Source organism: Pimephales promelas, chromosome 11 (assembly GCF_988280905.1).
Source record: "Pimephales promelas chromosome 11, fPimPro1.hap1.1, whole genome shotgun sequence".
Lineage (NCBI taxonomy): Eukaryota > Metazoa > Chordata > Actinopteri > Cypriniformes > Leuciscidae > Pimephales > Pimephales promelas.
This window is the reverse complement of record NC_142779.1, coordinates 16,660,784-16,678,930: the sequence shown is the minus strand read 5'-3', so window position 1 is coordinate 16,678,930 and position 18,147 is coordinate 16,660,784. Positions and strand designations below refer to the sequence as shown.

General features: G+C 37.5%; 1 protein-coding gene across 7 annotated transcripts in view; it reads right to left on the bottom strand.

The window, feature by feature from the left end:
• The window catches only part of zmiz1a (zinc finger, MIZ-type containing 1a), a 194,416-nt gene that overhangs the window by 104,784 nt on the left and 71,485 nt on the right, over nucleotides 1-18,147 (bottom strand). The gene's annotated exons all lie outside the window — the stretch shown is intronic.

Sequence of the window (18,147 nt, the reverse complement as noted above, 5' to 3'; positions counted from 1 at the left end):
AAATCAACCTGATATTGAGTATCAACTGTTTCTCAATGAGGTTTCAAATAACCCTTAAAATATTCCAGAGTAATAACATGTGTTTCAAAATGAGAGCTTATTGGAAGTGTCAATACTGTTACTGATACAGAGCATACATCTGTAGGCTTTTAAAATGTGTTGATCCTCTGTGATAACTCTTTATGGAGTGCTAGAAACAAATCCTTTTCACAAACACTACAAAATGTCACTCAACTGCTTGCATGCCTGTTCTGACAAAGTCATGGACAGCAATGAGGAAAAAACAAATGTATTTAATAAAATTCAGTTAACAATACAATTACCTGATAGTTTGTAATATATGGCTTAAACCAATACAATTTTGACCCAGCATTATGAGGATTTATCAAATAATGAAATATATGCATGCACGTGTGTATGTTTATATATTATATAATTTTGAAATTATTCAGGTTTTTGATTTAGATGATATGATATGACATTCCTAAACATCTGTGCTCCAGTGTGCATGTCTGTCACCCCTGCACAATTCCACTGATCTGCTTCAACCCTTCAAAACATGACCCTTCTCCATCCTCTAAATGCTGTGAACTGCACTAGACGACAAGCTCCCGCATGCACGGAATAGTCCGCATCCGAAAATTCAGGCATAATTCTGAAAGAACCAGTCGTTTTCACATAACACACCCTCAATTCAATTTAAACAGACTAATAAATGTGGAGTCATGACATGCAGAAAGAAAGAAAGAAGGAAAAATCAATGTAGCCAGCAGTGCAAACAGTTGATAATTACGAATGGAAGTGGGGGGGTGGGAGTGCAAACATCATTTGTTAAGGTGAAACAGTACAGTTCCTCACTACAGACAGGAGTCGGGTGGCAGAACCCTGACAAAAGCAATAATTGATAATTTGCAATAGAGAACACGCACACACACACGCACAAAAAAAAACAGTTTAAATAAAAAAAATAAAAAAAACAGTGAGCATTTTGAAGTGCCGCATCGCATCCAGCAAAATCAATTCACACTCTGAAGAAACCGTTTTCCTCAGCCGGAGATAATGTACCACACTATGGGTTGTCAGATACTTATCAGAGGGAAATTAGCTGAGGAAAACTATTCCCACCCAAAAACAAACAGGTCAAGCGTTACACCTCGCTCCCAAATCAGTGATATCATCAACTGGAGCGCAGAGTAAATGTCAACAATTGAAACAATTTGGGCACGGTTCCCTCTAATTGGTCATTTCTAAAATGTCCTGAGGATATAACAGAAAGCAAATACTGCAGTCCTTCTGTTGTGTAGCCACTTCTGCTGCTCACTGTAATAACATTTAATGCTTCAGAACGTCAGATATTCAGAGATGATTTCATTAAAACATTTCATTTGCTTTGGTTTAGAGATCCATTGAAAACACCAAATGTCAATCAAAAAATAAATAAATTAATCGATCTGATGAATTAGCTTTACACTTAACTTGAAGCTGAAGAGTGTTATTTTTTCAGTGTTAAAATACTTTTTTCCCAGCTTTATATGCAGAGACAACCATAAGCAAGACATTTGCAGGATGAATCCCGTGCGGCACTATCAAACATCGCTCGGTTTGTTTGATTGTGAATCCCTACCAGACCAAAACAGCAACGCTGGCTCAGCCAATCAGGTGACTTTGGGAGCAGAACTATCTGTTCATCAACCAATAAAAGACAGAGGGGCGTTCAGGAAGCTTGTTTGAAAAAAGTAATTAATGCGAAGTGGTGGCTAACACACTTTGCCTTTAATGATGTAGTCTTATCCCCTTAAAAACTATTTGGTTCAAATATCTGCGCACAAACCGACTTCAAGTGAAATAGTACTGGTTGCAATAAAAGCATAACTGCTCAGAAATGCATACAATACCAAGGCCAGATGTTCATGTCAGTCAGAAAAAAAATGCCCATTCAGATCCTAGCTCTTGCAGTAACCAGTCAAAGACAAGCAAGCATCTAACAGAAATAACCTTGCTTTTTTGTTAAGAGAACTGTTTTAACCTTCTCAACTACTGTAATATTAAACATCTTAATCATTTTAAGATTTTAATTAAGAGACACACATATGACTCTACTCCCAAAATTGTTCTTTTTTATCAAAGATTGTCGAAAATATTCAGAAGACGAAATTGTAAGCTAAAAAGATAAATGCTAAATGTATTCATATTACTTTAAAGGGTTAGTTCGCCCAAAAATGAAAAAATTATGTCATTAATGAATCACCCTCATGTCATTCCAACCCCGTAAGACCTTGAATTGAACACGGTTTAAAGGGATAGTTCACTTTGAAATTAATTTTTGATATGTTTTAGCTTAACTCAAGGGCATCCAAGATTTTGGTGTCTTTGTTTCCACAGTGTTTTCAATTTTGATATTTTTTGGTCAAACCTTTGTTGTCTATCAGTCATATAATGCTAGTTTAGGGGGTCCTCCCTCAGTTCACCTCAAAGAGCTTGCACAGAGAAGTCAAAATTAGATATGATTTAATGACTCGTAAATGTAAGTACACATTGATGGCCTAAGACACGAAACGAGAGGTTTGTGTGAGAAAACGAACTGTATTTATATCGTTTTTACCTCGTGTAACCACAGCCATGTCCAACTGATATGAAGGCACGGGCGCTTCGGTCTGTGCAAGGAATTCATAAATTTCTTCTTTAATAAAGTTCTAGTTTTTGTTATTTTTGGACCAAAATGTATTTTCGATGCTTCACAACATTCTAATTAACCCACTGTCACATGGACTACTTTGATGTATTTCCTTTCTGGACAAGGACAGTATATCGTACATACATTTTCAAAGGAGGGACAGAAAACTGTCTGATTAAATGTAAAATATCTTAAACTGTGTTCCGAAGATGAACGGAGGTCTTACGGGCTTGGAACGACTTTGAGGGTGAGTCATTAATGACATAAATTTTCATTTTTGGGTGAACTAATCCTTTAAAATATCTGCCAGGGTCCAAGTTCACATATCATGCCTTTTTGTTTTGGTCTTGATAGTAACTCACATTCATGTTTAAGTGACCTATATCTGTCAACAGTGTGAAAAGGCCGTCGCTCTGAAAGGAGCTGCACAATAATGTCACGCGCATTACCCACATATAATCATCACACAAAAAACTACCATGGTAATCATATTTAATAAATACCATAATAACTCCAGCTATTCTTACATCTAAAATAATATTAAATATCCTGCAAACAATAATCCAACCATTTCAGAATCCTTCTGTCATTTTGTTTACATTTCTTTTTTTGAATGACAGTGGCGGCTAATAGCAAGTTACCACATTTTTACCACAGGGTAATTTAATGGAAACTGTGGTTGCAATGATAGATATTTGTAAGGACATGCATTTATAAACATCAAACCCTATATTTGTGGGACAGTCCATCATGTAAAATGAAGACATCAACAAATCAACGCTCTTTTACATTTCCTTCAAAATTTGCTTGAACCAAAACATCTTTCAGAAAAGCACATCCATCAAATAAAAGGACAAACAGCATCCTAAATCCTCCATCATATCATATGCCTTAAGACTTGGAAAAACACCCATATAAACTTCATTTATGATATTGTTTTTGTTGCTCTGTCATCATTGTTTAGTTTGACAGTCCTAAGTATTCACTGACTTTGTATGGAAAAAATATATACTTCATTTTTTCAGTGGGATACAAAAGGTAAAGTCAAATAAAGATGAGTGCAACTAAATGGTATTTCTGATTTAAATGGTAACACTTTGGGGTAAACTATCACTATAAATATTGAATTTTTTTTATTTATTTTGACTGTGGTCCTTAAATTTGAGATATTCCAATTTGTTTAAAGCTGAGAAAAAATTACAAGGAAATTGGTGGTATTTATATGTTCAGATTTGATCAAATGTGGTTCTTGAAAAAGTCCTCCGTTAACTTGATGACTTCTTTTAATTTTCAAAAAGTGTGTATCGCATCCATTTAGACATCATTCATAATGAGTCGAATGTCAGAGATGCAAGCAGCAAATTCAAAACAAACATGACAGGAATATAAAAATCGGACTCCATTTTAGCTTCTCCATTCTCTCAGCTCCATTTAGCCCTGTCACATTCACATTCTGTTTACCACTAGTGTAATTAACAGAGGCATCTCTCTCTCACTGAGACTCCACATCGTGGTAAAGGTACATTATGCAGCGTTTTGCTATGCTAATCCAGGTAATTTGCTTCATGCTGAGCACACTTCCCCAGTGTCTTGATTAACGATTCATTTTCCTGCATTAGTAACCTGATCAAGACACGTCACACAGTATCTCATATATTGGTTCTTAGAAAGAAAGCTTTTCTTGAAATCATTCATTTGCTTGTAGATTGTTCAGTTCCCTGCAAATCTGCCCATTCAGGAAGCCATTCAGCAAAGCCCGTTTAAGCTTCTTTAAAGCAGATTGGAATGAGTGACTGGGCAAGTACTCCAAACTGTCTTTAGCCTGTTTTGCGGGATAACAATCAGATACACACAGCCTAGATATAAACCAAAACACGGTCAGACAAAACAGAACTAGTCTATGAATATCCATACTTCAGTGTTGCTCAAAAATGATGATCTAATGAAATGAACTCGAAAATGAACTCAATGTTGATAATAATATAGCGGTTGAATAATACCTGGATGACATACTGCATTTACTGAAGTATGAAATCAGTGGAGAGTTTTTAAATGTAATGGATTCTCAGCTCTTAAGCCATCATATTTGAAAACTGTGAGAAGAATACTACCGTTCAAAACCAGTTTTCAGTCTCACACAATCCTTCAGAACTTACTCTAATATGCTGATTTGGTGCTCAAGAAGATTTTCTTATCATCATCATCATCATCATCATCATCAATGTTGAACACAGTTGTGCTGCTAAATATTTTTGTGGAAACCATGATACTTTAAGAATCCTTTGATTAAGAGAAAGATCAAAGGAATGTTTTTATTGATTAGAAATGTAAATATAATTTTTTGTAACAATATAAACATTAATTGCTTTAAAAAAATCCAACTGACCCCAAACTTTTGAACAGTATTTTATGTCCAGACCAGGAGGCAGGAGTGTATTAACACACTTGCATACTACAGCCGACACTTCAATATAGGGGTGTCCATGGTTAACCGGTTAACCGTTTAAAATTGCATAACCGAGTAAACCTTTTTGCTCGGTTAAGTGGCGTCAATACATATTTCCACAAAACTTTCGCATTTTTTTTCTGAATGTCGATAAAAAAATATTGTGAAATGACAGCGTTTCCATTAACAATGTTATGCGACTAAAACATCTTTTTTCCTTTCGCGATCAGTCATCCAAAAAATAATGGCAACGGACGTTGGTAGGCTATTTCACAGCCACCGCACTAGACATTATTATTATTTTTGGAAGGAGACGTGGTGTGTTATCCAAACATTAATGGCAGGGAAAGACACAGAGTTCCTGGGTGTTTCTCCCTCATTTCTGCTCCGAGGTCTTGATTGTGGCATTTCTTTGAGGTTTTGTCTAGTAGGCTATCCCTTGTTTCTTTTATGAATTTAAAAAAGAACTCTGCCTGGTATTATGTCCAAACGGTCAGTGTACTTTTGTGTTCATTTGTTTCCCCTTATTTAATCCCTAATTGTACAACGAAAAATTAACGGTTGTTGTATTTTTTATACGCAAAGTTGAACACCAAAATTTTCATTTGAACTTTAGGCCTATGCCAAATGCTGCACAAAAGTATAGGCTATATATAGACGAATTTTCAGATATTTGTTTGATTTTTTGCCCCTTTAAACATTAAAATATTTGGCAAATTAATAAGGGGAAAAAATAGATTTTATTATTTAATTAGAACCTGGAAATGATATTTTCCCCGCAGTGCTGAATGAGAAGAGCCGTATAACCACAGCCTACAGAAAGGGGATTTATAGGTGATTTATAGGCTATAATAAATGTGTCTGATAATAAAATAATATAAAATAACAAGGCATTAATTGTTTATTAATAAACTATTGTTTTCTAAATCATTTTCGGCTAAAAACATATCTCCATCTCCGGATGCACATTTAGAGAGAAATACATAATTAGCTACATAATTACACAGTCAGGAGATAATATTAGCTTTCAATTCGAATTTGTTCATTTTAAATTGGACATGTAAAGCTTTAGTCTACAAAGGATATAACCTCTGTAGACTAAAGAAAATGTCCAATTTAAAACGAACAAATTCGAATGCGGTGGCTGTTTCAGTTCTCGCGCTCCACTTCACGGAGATCAAGAACCGCGCCTGATTGTTTAATATATTTTACAAAAGCACAACGTTTTCTTTTTATTGTGAGTTTACGCAAATAAATGTATTTGCAAATGATGTATTATTATTTTCTGTATGACCAGAAATGAAAGAGTATTTTAAGTTGTTTCCACTGAAAGGAAACTGCAAGTGTTTGCATTGGCGTCTTGCAGCCATCAGTGCGCGCTCCACACTCCGCGCAGGCGCGCACACACACTGGATATGCATCATATTGTGTTTATTTGTGCTTTGTTCCTTTTTTGGATAAAGGCGTCTTCTACATATGCAGCCTAATAAAATGTTACAATAATGATGATGATTATTATTATTTGGAACACGGACCCAAAACACACAAAATGTCGCATTGCAGTTTTGTGAAATATACGTTTTTCGAATTGCGGAGTTTTTGCGAAATGGACGTGTTTCCAATGTGCGTATTTTCATTTGGCAATTTCAGTTTGAAGGGTGATGGAAACGCGCCTTTAACTGCTCTGTACTTACCACTGCGTTTTATTTCTATAAATTAATTTAGTTTCAAATGGGGTCCAACCAGTTATTAAAGGTGTTAAAAATTAACTCTGTATATCGAGGTTGCGGCACGCACACTATGGTTAACCGAGTATTAACCGCTAAGGGCCTCGGTTAACGGTTAATGAAAAACTTGAAAACGTGCAGCCAATTCAGAACATACTCTAAAATGTAGAATTCGGACACATCCTAGGGCTATGTGCTCATTCACGTGCGAGTCTTTATGGATAACACTCAAGGGGGATGTCGGAGGTCTAATCAAGGGCAGAGTGAGTGATGATAGCAGCAGCCCCTAAACTGACAATATAAAGACATAAAGCACATTGAGCTATTGTATGGAATAACTAAAGCAATAGTTCACCCTACACTCACACGGAGAGGAACAAAAAAAGTGAAAAAACAAATTCTCCCAAGAAACCTTTAAAGCTGAATTCTCATATTCTCCATGAAGCTTGATGATCTCTTGCTCACAATGCCAGAATACTGATCCGTCTAAGTGGAATCACGCTGTTTGATTCGTTCATTTGTATGCCTGTCAAAGGGAACGCTGGAAATATCTCATTTTCCTTTGAGCCAATACCTCATCCGTCAATGGGAACAAAAGGTCAGACACATTACAGTGGTCTGACTGAGTGTGTTCAAACCCAACCGCTGCTTGTCTGAGATGAACAATAACATCCCTTCCTTCAAACAGTAAATACAATTCATTCCAGGGTCTAAATGGAAGCATGCTGCCACAGGGGAAGAACAGACCACTAGAAAAAATGTAAATGTTCTATAAAACACTAAAACATTTACAATTAAGCTTATTTTAACAATCAGCAAAAAATGCTCACTAACACCACCAAAATGACAACTCGATTTTGTGTGCTACAGTGCTAGTCCACATTTCAAAAAACACAAAAATCGGTGTGACCTACTCCATGTTATCGTCTTTTTAAAATTTGCACCCTGTTGACTTCAATGGGACTTAAAAGTTTCTAAACCTGCTTTTAGCCTCTTAACATCCTTGATTGGTCATTACGAGTGCACAGCCATATGAGTGGTGTTATTAAGAGTGACCACGGTCAATCTGACTGCAGTATATGTGAAAGATGTAAAAAAAATTATGTTAATTAAGCCAGCTCACATACCTCTATTTGCTTCCTGTTTTCGTCAAAGCCCACAGTAGTCGATTGTCGATCTCACGCGCGCGATCATTGGTGAATATACTCAAACCTACCACTGTGTGGTGTTCTGAGAATATCAGCTCAAATGGATAGCTCATCTGAATCAGATGTTGAACACATGGAGGAGGTTTGAGATGATATTTACTAATGATCGCGCGCGTGAGATCGACAATCGACTACTGTGGACTTCGACCGAAAACAGGAAGTAAATACTTGTGAGCTGGCTTAATTGACATCATTTTTATTCATATCTTTCACATCTACTGCAGTCAGATTGACCGTGGTCACTCTTAATAACACCACTCGCATGGCTGTGCACTCGTAAAGACAAATCAAGGATGTTGCCCTATTGAAGTCAACAGGGTACGAATTTTAAAAAGACGATAACACGGTGTAGGAAACACCGATTTTTGTCGTTTTTGTCTGTACTGACAGCACTCCAAATGTACAAAAAAAATAGCTCAATGTTAAAATTGACCGGAGTTCTCCTTTAAGCCAATATGCCTCCATCCTCCAATCAACAACTGATGAATAGAACCAAGACGACACCAACCAATATTTTTATCTTATACCTAGTTATACATGCAAATTAATTTACATCCAAATGAATCAGTTCACTGGAATGAATCAGCCTTTCAAAACACTACGTAAGCGAGAGCATGTTTAGAGCCAAATTATTCACTAGAATGAATCAGACTTTTTCCAGCTGCATATGAGATTGTTTCAGGTGAACCGATTCACTAGAACAAACCAGACTTTCCAATGTAACGAAAAGAAGTTTGTTACTAGAAAGACACTACTTTGAAAAATCAGATGGATTACTGTCAGACTACTAACAAATCCAGTTAGGATATTTTGCTAGTTGTGCAAGGACTGCTTTTAAACAAAACAAAAAATGAAATGCTCTATTTTCCTGGTTGACGGACAGAGACGAATCCCTTGTGTGCTCTTGACAGCACAGCGGATCCCAGTGATGATGCAAGTCCAGACCTCAGGCCCAGCTACAGTGAGTCACAGAGCAGAGCAGGCTGTTTGGATCACAAAAACTCATCTATTATTACACCACACATGTCACAACTCCCAGTGGCCCCCAAGAGCCTGACACACACACCAAAACAGCTGCAGACACTTATACATAAACACATCACCCACTGAGACAAGCCAGAGATAATAAAGAGCACACTTATATGGAAACATAGACAACTCAATAAAGCACTTCTGTATAACACTTCTCATTGTGCACGTACACTTATTTACAATACAAAGATGCAACTGAAGACAGTATTATCAATGTTTTCTCAACAAAATGTGATCATTTGTTTCAACAGAAAATCCAAATCCTTCTTACTTCAAGAAGGTTAAAAGCACAGTATGTAAGTTTCACCGCTAGAGGTCGCTTATTCAAAATAATAAACGCTGAGCTTGATGATGCCGTGAATGAGCGTGAAATCATACGAGTTGTCGTCTTCACCTCCACAGCCGAGAGGGAAAGCAATCCGATGGGACCTATTCATGTGTGACCTACAGTATTAAAGTTTTTTTTTTAATGTTACTGTGGTATGAAGCAGGGCGCAGCTGAGAGCATGGGACGTTTTACGTTGCTTTTCTAAAATCACTGCCAGTCCTTTTTTTATTTTAATAAGTTATTAATAAGTTATAACTTATATCTAAAATTGTGGTGTAATGCACTGCTGGTTTACTTAAAGCTACACTGTGTAACTCTTAGTTTATTCTAAGCTAAAAACACTTAGTTCTTTCAAAAAAATATGTGCTCATTAATGTATATTTACTTCGTTCAAGTAATAAAGTATTTTCGTGAGTGTATAATATGCCATTGAAAATACATACGGGTAAGGGGTTCTAATGTCGGTCCCCATGTTGCCCCTCCATCTTGAAAGTTCATTAGCCAAAGAGGGACATACCCGTTAATTCAAGCTTCGCCTTTCACGTTTACATTTGAGTTAACACTCATGGACGAGGTCAAACTGGAAGCCATGTTAATCTTGAACTACACTGGCCACCGAAGGAGTTAAAACGAAATCGGAATTGAGAGGAACAGAAACTAATATTCACTGGATGGTCATATACCTTTTCAGCACTACATGGGGGTAAAAATCACACAGAGTAGCTTTAATCAAACAATAATGCTAAAAATGCATTTGAGTGTGTGAAAGTTATGTTAACGGTACTCTGTGAGTTCGCTGGATGGCTGGTATGAGACACGTATTGCACAATGCAGTGTGGTAGATCGATAATAGAATATCATATTAATAAAAGCTGGATAAAACATTGAGAGAATGCTGTATGTATAAATAAATTAAAATGTGGCCACACTAAAAGATTTTCAAGACCCAACTGTTTGTTCCTCTAGTGTGTGGAGTGCTGCGGCGTGATCTAGAAAGCACACCACACACTAACAGATTTCATTCACAAACAACAGAATCCCGCCTGTGAACACAGCAAATCTCACAAAACATCTCGCTGCATCAAACGTGACTGAAACGTAAACAAACATGGCTGTCAAGAAGAAATGGCGTTTACTGTATGGACTGCTTTTTAGATAAAGTCGAAGATGAACATTGACTTTACATGTTACGGCGCAAGCTGGAGATGAGTCTTGTCAGCTCGCTTTCTGATTGGGTATGGTTTCGTTTCACGTGATAATCTCCAGAGACGTGACAACTTATCTCATAACATACTTTCTTCTTTGAGACAAAATAAGATTTTTAAGAATCTATGGTCTTTTCCATACAATAGCAGTTCAAACTTGCCAAGCATGATATGCTCCAAAATAAAGAAAAGCCACACAAAAAAGCTTTGTGTACGGCACAGTCCAAAATTCTGATTTGTTCTCAAAAACAAGAACTCAAGAACTAGTGAGTTGAACTCTGATTCATAAATGAATCAGTCCAATCTGTGAACCAGATCAACCGGTTTACTGAAAAGAAGCAGTTCAAAAAATGATTCATTCGATGATCCGTTTTTTGTTTGAACTTGATTCAGTCGCAGCAATTAACGGCTCACTGGAGGGTAAAATGTTCTGTGAATAATGACCTTTTCTTAATTTTCTTGAACATTTACCTTTTCGTGTCACACACGAGGGCAAGTAAATAATGACAAAACCATTCCTTCAATACAAACACGGCTGTGTTTCTCCCTAAGAGACACACAAAGAGCACAAGGTGCAGACCACAAGCAGGTGCTCAGCAGCGGAAGTGAAGGTGACTGGACGAGAGCGGGCGGGCAGGGCGGCTCTGACCGCTGAAAAATGAATGCAGCAAGCGGGCGGTGCTTCAGGGCCACTTTCCAGCACTAAAGACCAACAAGATCAATTACCGAGTGGAGATGTTTCTCAGCGCCACAGTGAGCGGCACCTTAATGAGAGAGGTTTCCATTACCTCCATAAATGGCCTAAGAGAGACGCACTGATGAAGCAAGAGCCGTAATAGCCTTTCTCTCTTTTCCTCCCTAATGACACTGCAAGTGGATTACACTGCCAATCCAGCCATCCGCCGTGTTTATCATTTATGTAAATAACGTCAGAGTCACTGACACAATGTGGGGAGATGGCTGAAAGCAAGGAGGAGCAAGGGTGTGGCTTCTATGGCTTTTCGTGAGGCGCAAGAATATTATCTGGGCGGTTTTTTCAATGTCACGTAACATTTCAAGTGTGCAGCTGCTTTAAGCAACAGTGTGTGTGAATATATGTGAGAAAGAAGTTTGCAGGTTTATGTGTTCTCACTTTATATTCAGGTGAGAGTAAACACCCTCCACTTCTGCATCAGACAGGTTTTTCTAATATCTGACTGAAGTGGGATTGAAAAAAAAAAAACCATCAGCAGAAATATACACAAGTGGCAATAATCCTCTGCCCCCAATACTTGTGCTGTGCAATAAGCAAACTGAGCTTATCAGGAGCAACCACCACTCCTTTTAATAGCCACCGTGATGCAGTCCTTTCAGGCTGGTTTCTGTTCCTGCTTTTTCAAGAGCTTTACTGAGTGCGAGTGTGTGTCCTAGTCATCTCTTTTTTTCCGTGAACAGTACATGTTAGGGTTGAGGGATCAAAAACTCTCATTATTTTATTGTTTTAGCAATAAAACAGCCATCAGTCAATAAGATTCAAAATGTTAATGCAGTAAAATACTGCAAAAAAAGTTTTCAAAAAATGATTAAGAAATGTCCAAGTTGCAAACATTTTTAAAGATAATCCAATCAAATCATTACATCAGTTTTAAATGCATACATTGAAATTTACGATTCAAATTGATTCATTATAAAGATGTTTGTGTAACTTTTCAGCTTTCCATATATATATATATATATATATATATATAAAATAAAGCAATACTTGTATTCAGCAATGATGCATTAAATTGGTCAAAAGTTACAGTAAACACATTTATAATGTAAAAAAAAAAAATATTTCAAATAAAAGAAACAGAACTTTCTATGCAAAGAATCCGTAATAACAATTGTCCACAACTGTTTTCAACATTGACAATGATTTTTTTTTTTTTGCATCAAATTAGCATATTAGAATGATTTCTGGAGTAATGATGCTGAAAATTCAGCTTGCATTACATGAATAAATTATATTTTAAAATATATTCAAATAGAAATCGGTTATTTTAAATTGTCATAATATTTTTTGTAGTGTTTTTTTGTATTTTTATCAAATAAATGCAGCCTTGGTGAGCATAAGAGACTTCTATTAAAAACATAAAAAATCTTAGCGATGCCAAACTTTTGAAACAGCAGCATATATACACACATACAATCAATCAGTCTTATTAAAGTCAGCTGTCTATTTCTGTACAGGTATTTAGACTGTTTCATTATTTGGTCACACAAGTGCATTAATGCACTTCCTCTTGTCTGTTTTTACAGGCTCCACTGAATTACTTCTGCAGTGGTTCGATTTGTGAGGTTGTTTATCAGGCAAAACACAATGTGCTCCGTGAGCAACTGCGCCAGGAGACTCAGAATGTCAATGACGCAGGGCTGCATTACCAATTCAAAAAAAAAAAAAAACCTAATAAACTTCGCTGCTGCCAGATGCAACTCCTTGACATACTGAGCAGCATGCAGACTACAGGCTATATGATTCAACTGACCTTATGCAATCATGACCCATAGGAAGCATCACAGATGATTGAATCACAGCACAGAGAGCATAACCATGCTGCATTTGCTGCATGTCACAGAAACCTCAAGCACAACCAGAGGAAGTTAACATACAAAACCCTCACCTATCCAAGCAGTCTGGAGAATAAGACCATATAAAAGCCCTGCAGTTACACTGTTGACACCATGCTAAACACAAAGTGGGTTTGCACTTTGCACACAAATTAAATTTTCATTTTGTCATGTTTTACATATGCACACTTCGCAGACTTCATTAGCAGGCTACATGAGCTCTTCTCAAAAGGCCAAACATCCCATTTCAGGACTTTAACGATGTGCCTCTGGAGTTAAAAATGAATCGCCATCTTCTAATCTAAACACTGGCCATTCAGATGCGCATGTTACTAAAGCGGGAGGAAAGGGATTATGTAAATATTAGCTGTTGACATAAGAGTGCGACTATATTTCAGCAAACTGACAAGCTGAGCTGATGAGGAACAGGCGATAACAAAATCAGCCATGGACGCTAATGTCAACTGATGTAAATTGTCCCTCTCCTCCTCCTACTTGCCAAAAGCTAGTTCAACCCCTCAACAACAGGCCCAACATAATCTATAAGACATATTTGTCAAACAACACGCATACATAGTGTTACCGTTACAACACAAACACTGAATATAGTGGGGGGGGGGGTTTATTCCAATAATAGTCTATTTTACAAATAAAAAAAAATAAGCAACAAACATTTTGCAAACAAGTTTCAAACTCAAGTTTGACTCAATGATTAACCAAAGCGACATTGGTTGGGCAAGTGTTGGTTCGTCATAAATACCACCCACTAAAACCAATTGTAATTCTGTTTGATGCCACTTTTGGTGCAGAAACTACACATATGGGTTTTTCAATATTATCTAGAAAAAAACATCTCCCATTAAATTGCATGGCACAAAAAAAGTTATCCAAGCCATATTATAGTGAGTAGAATGCTCTTACTGGGTGAACCATGCCTTTAACAGGAGCACTAGACAACTCAAGTGGGATGTTCAATCATGGTGTTTAAACAAGGTTACAGCATGGACGAGGTAGGATGCTTCTTCTGCTTACCATTCCCTCTCTTAAAGCCAATGTGGAGGTCCCTAAGGCAATGGAAATCAGCGTCCGTGCTACAGTCACTGACAGACACGCATGGCACTGCGCATCCAGACAGCTTAGACGTGAAATTCAAGCTTGTTAGTATACATCAGCCAGTCACCACGCTCACTGCGGCTCAATATCCAGGGCGCAAGTCTCACTGCCATTTCATGCTAAAGGCCAAGCAGAAGCAGACCTCACTGCGCTCTTCTGCGGAATGTTCAAGACTCCGCCCCAAGGCCACTCAGGACATTATCATGAGAACTCACAGGAAAGGCCATTGTGTTTACAAGAGGCAATTTCCTCCTTCAAATCCTTTTGTGTTTCCCAGGTAATGCAAATGGACCGGACGCCGCGCGTCTCTGCGAATGGATGAGAGCAAAGACGACTCCGACTTTTAACACCAGGGATCCGAGCGGTGCAGAAAGCACTTACACGATAGCGGAGAGTGATTTATCTTTGAAATTTTAAAAGCCCTCTTGGTCTTGCAGGAGATCCTAGTAGCTCCACGTGGATATGAAAGCAAACAAATGGAAACATCAGCATGCGCCACAACCAGCTCCTCAACCTCTGCTGAAGTAAAGGTCAAACCGTCATTCTAGCGCCTCATGAAAATGAAGGCATGTTGAACACAGGCTGATAGTGCCCTACAGTAAATCATGTGTGCTTAGTCATACAATGAGAACATTTCAAACAATGATTACATGCTCTCGGAAATGCTTGAATCTGATTAGACAATCACGGCATTCACATTGATTTTTTTTTTCTACAAAAAGGACCACGCTACTCTGTACTCTGACCATTAGCCCTTATTACATTCCTGTACTAGTTTGCTTCTCTCCATGTACTCTTTGGCCTCACATAATAAACTAATTTTACCTTAAATATATATCATAATTCGAATCATGGTTGTAATTGCAAAACCAACTAGTTTCACGTGAGATCAGATCACCCTGTCATACCAACTGGCTGATTGTACATCAAGCAGTATCATATGCACATTGAACACTAAATATATATCATTTTAGCATCGATGTCGCGATAGTTACATCATCAGGATGTGTGATGTCAAGTATAGGGAATATAGAAGACACGGTTCCAAACGCACAAGATTCTCAGATTGATTGCAAAGTTTATAGAGTGAAAACAGTTTTAGATCCTGTCAGTTTAAACATTCAAGAGACCATTCTAGCGAGCCTGTTCTCTTCACAAGGCGTCATATACGCCGCTTTTGCCAAAGCGTAGACATCCAACGCACATGGCACCCTTCAGCGTCAATATGAGACGCAGATATATATGGGGCAAAAGGCAACTCCTAGTGGTCTAACCCTACCCCATACCTAAACCTACCTAGCGCCTCATTTGACGCTAAAGGGTGCCATGTGTGTTGGATGTCTACGCTTTGGCAAAAGTGTCGTATATGATGCCTTGGGATGAGAATGCGTTGTTCTAGCACAAGAAGACGCGAAACAAAGGAGAACTCAATCTGGAAATCTTGTGCCGTTTTCTGTACACGCACAGACGTGAACACAAAATTGCGTTATTTTCAATTTGAGTCAATTTGTGAGTTTAACAAAGATTGATTATATTTGATTTATACAGTGAAGACATTTATGTGCAGTGTTGTTTTACATTTGATTATTCCATTTCTGCACCTGAATACTGTTAGTTACCTGAAAAACAAAAGCACTGCTTATTTAATTTGTATCTTTGTTCTATTGTATATCTCTAAGCTTGTAATGTTTATTAGTTTCTATGCAGATCACAACAAAATCACCCCAATTATTCTAGAATGATTCATTCTTTCCAAATAGAGCTATTCCAGTAAACTAGTGGATTTGTTTACATATCACAATATATGTATAGTAGAAAAACAAATCACCTCAGGATTTTCCAACGCTATCTCTCTACCAATTACGAATTCGCATACAAGTGAGTAAAATGTGGCTAATTAAAATTCGTACAAATTGCCGTGAGATCAGATTGGGGTTTTTTTCCCAATATCGTGCAGCCCTATTGTACATTCTCCCTTTCCATAGTCTACATTACTTGTCTTTCAGACATCAAATGGTCGACTTTAACCAAAGAATGTGATCGTGTGTCTAGTTCCCAACAGATATTTCTTTTAACAGCTGCCTAATTATTAATCAACACTTTACTCTTGTAACATGAAACACTAGTAATGAGAAAACGAAGAACAGTTAGTTCACTCCCAGCATGGGCAAAATCAACTCATTTAAATGAAGAGAATCATGACAAACCACTAATGTATTTGACAGACATAAATCAAATTGAGAATTCAAGCCGGTGACTGATATTTAATGTGCCACCAAAATACAGAAAGTGCTTTGAATTATTGATTAGCAGGGAGCAAGACGATTTTAAACAGCTCTGCTCCTGCTATCAATCATTCATGCACTTCCCAGCGAAAACACTTCACTCCTTCAAGTGTCGGATCTCACCTAAAGTTGGAGGGCCTACGCTCTGATACCTCACTTCAATTGAAGGATTAAAATAAAGCAGACATTTAAGATTTACCGCCCCAAAACAAAGTCAGTATTGCATTTGATAAAATAGGTCCCTAGGTCAAGGATTTTAACAAATATATGCGGTGTGGACAAACAAACAACTCATTTCCCATATCTTTGACAATCAGACATTTACAGCTGCACTGGGAATCATTTTGCAGTACGTTTAATTGCAGACTGACTAAATTAAAATTAGAGCCAGGCAAATATTTTCTATTAGGTCATCATGCCTACGCTAAGCATAATCAAACTCGCACCCACTCTGACTAATGGAATACGGAGTATCTGTGTGCGAAGTTCTTTAGTGCCAATCGTCCAATTAGTGTCCGCATGCAAGTGCTTTCTGCCCAGGCATCATAACATCAAAGGCTGGCAGCCAATTCATGATGGAGTGTACCTGCCAACATCAGAGCAGGAGTCACTGAAACCTCCTACAAACATCTGGCGTTTCCTTTATCACCAAAAACAAGAAGTACAATGATCTGAAGGAAAGGCATGGCGGATAATGCCATAATCCATCTTGGGGGATCTGGAGGACACTAGTTACAATTTTAGCAACTACTCTAATTGTAAACAGTACTCAGTATCATGCATTAATAATAATACTTTTATTATAAGGATGTATTAAACTGAACATAAGTGACAGTAAAGAACATTTCAAATGAATGCTGTTCTTTTGAACTTTCTGTTAAATCCTAAAAAAAAAAAGTTCTGAAAATGTTTCAACTATGATAATAAGAAAAGTTTCTTGAGCACTAAATTATCTTGGAATAATTTCTGAAAGACTGGAGCAATGGCTGCTGAAAATTCAGCTTAGCCCTCGTGTTTACTTTTAGTGGAAAAAGTTTTGTTTTCAGGGTGGAACACATCAATGATTTGGGGAATCCCTTCGGAGGTCAAGGCTTTCCTTAGACGTCAACAGTAATCCTGGGTTCCAAGACTATGACTAAGCTCCTATATTTTCCCTGCCAGTACAACCCTTCCCTTCTCTCCATCCATCGATTTCGTCTACAGACTGCAATGACATTCAGCAAGATGTCTGTCATTGCGTCTGATTTTTCTCTACAACAACCAAATGACCTTTGATTGAGTATAATAGCTAAAAGCACTCTTTCAGCTTTGCTGAGATCATATCATACTGTTCTGAACATACAATACTGTAGAGAGTTAAGGTGGGTCTGAAATAGGGATGGGGAAATAAATCGATTCACACATGAATTGTCATTCTCTCTTTTAATCACATCTGTTTCATGTGTGTGTATGGGGGGTTACTCTATTCAGAATGTGAGTCTGATAATGTTCCTTAAGGCTTTGATTATGAGGTGTGTCTTAATCGAACCAGGAAAAAAAA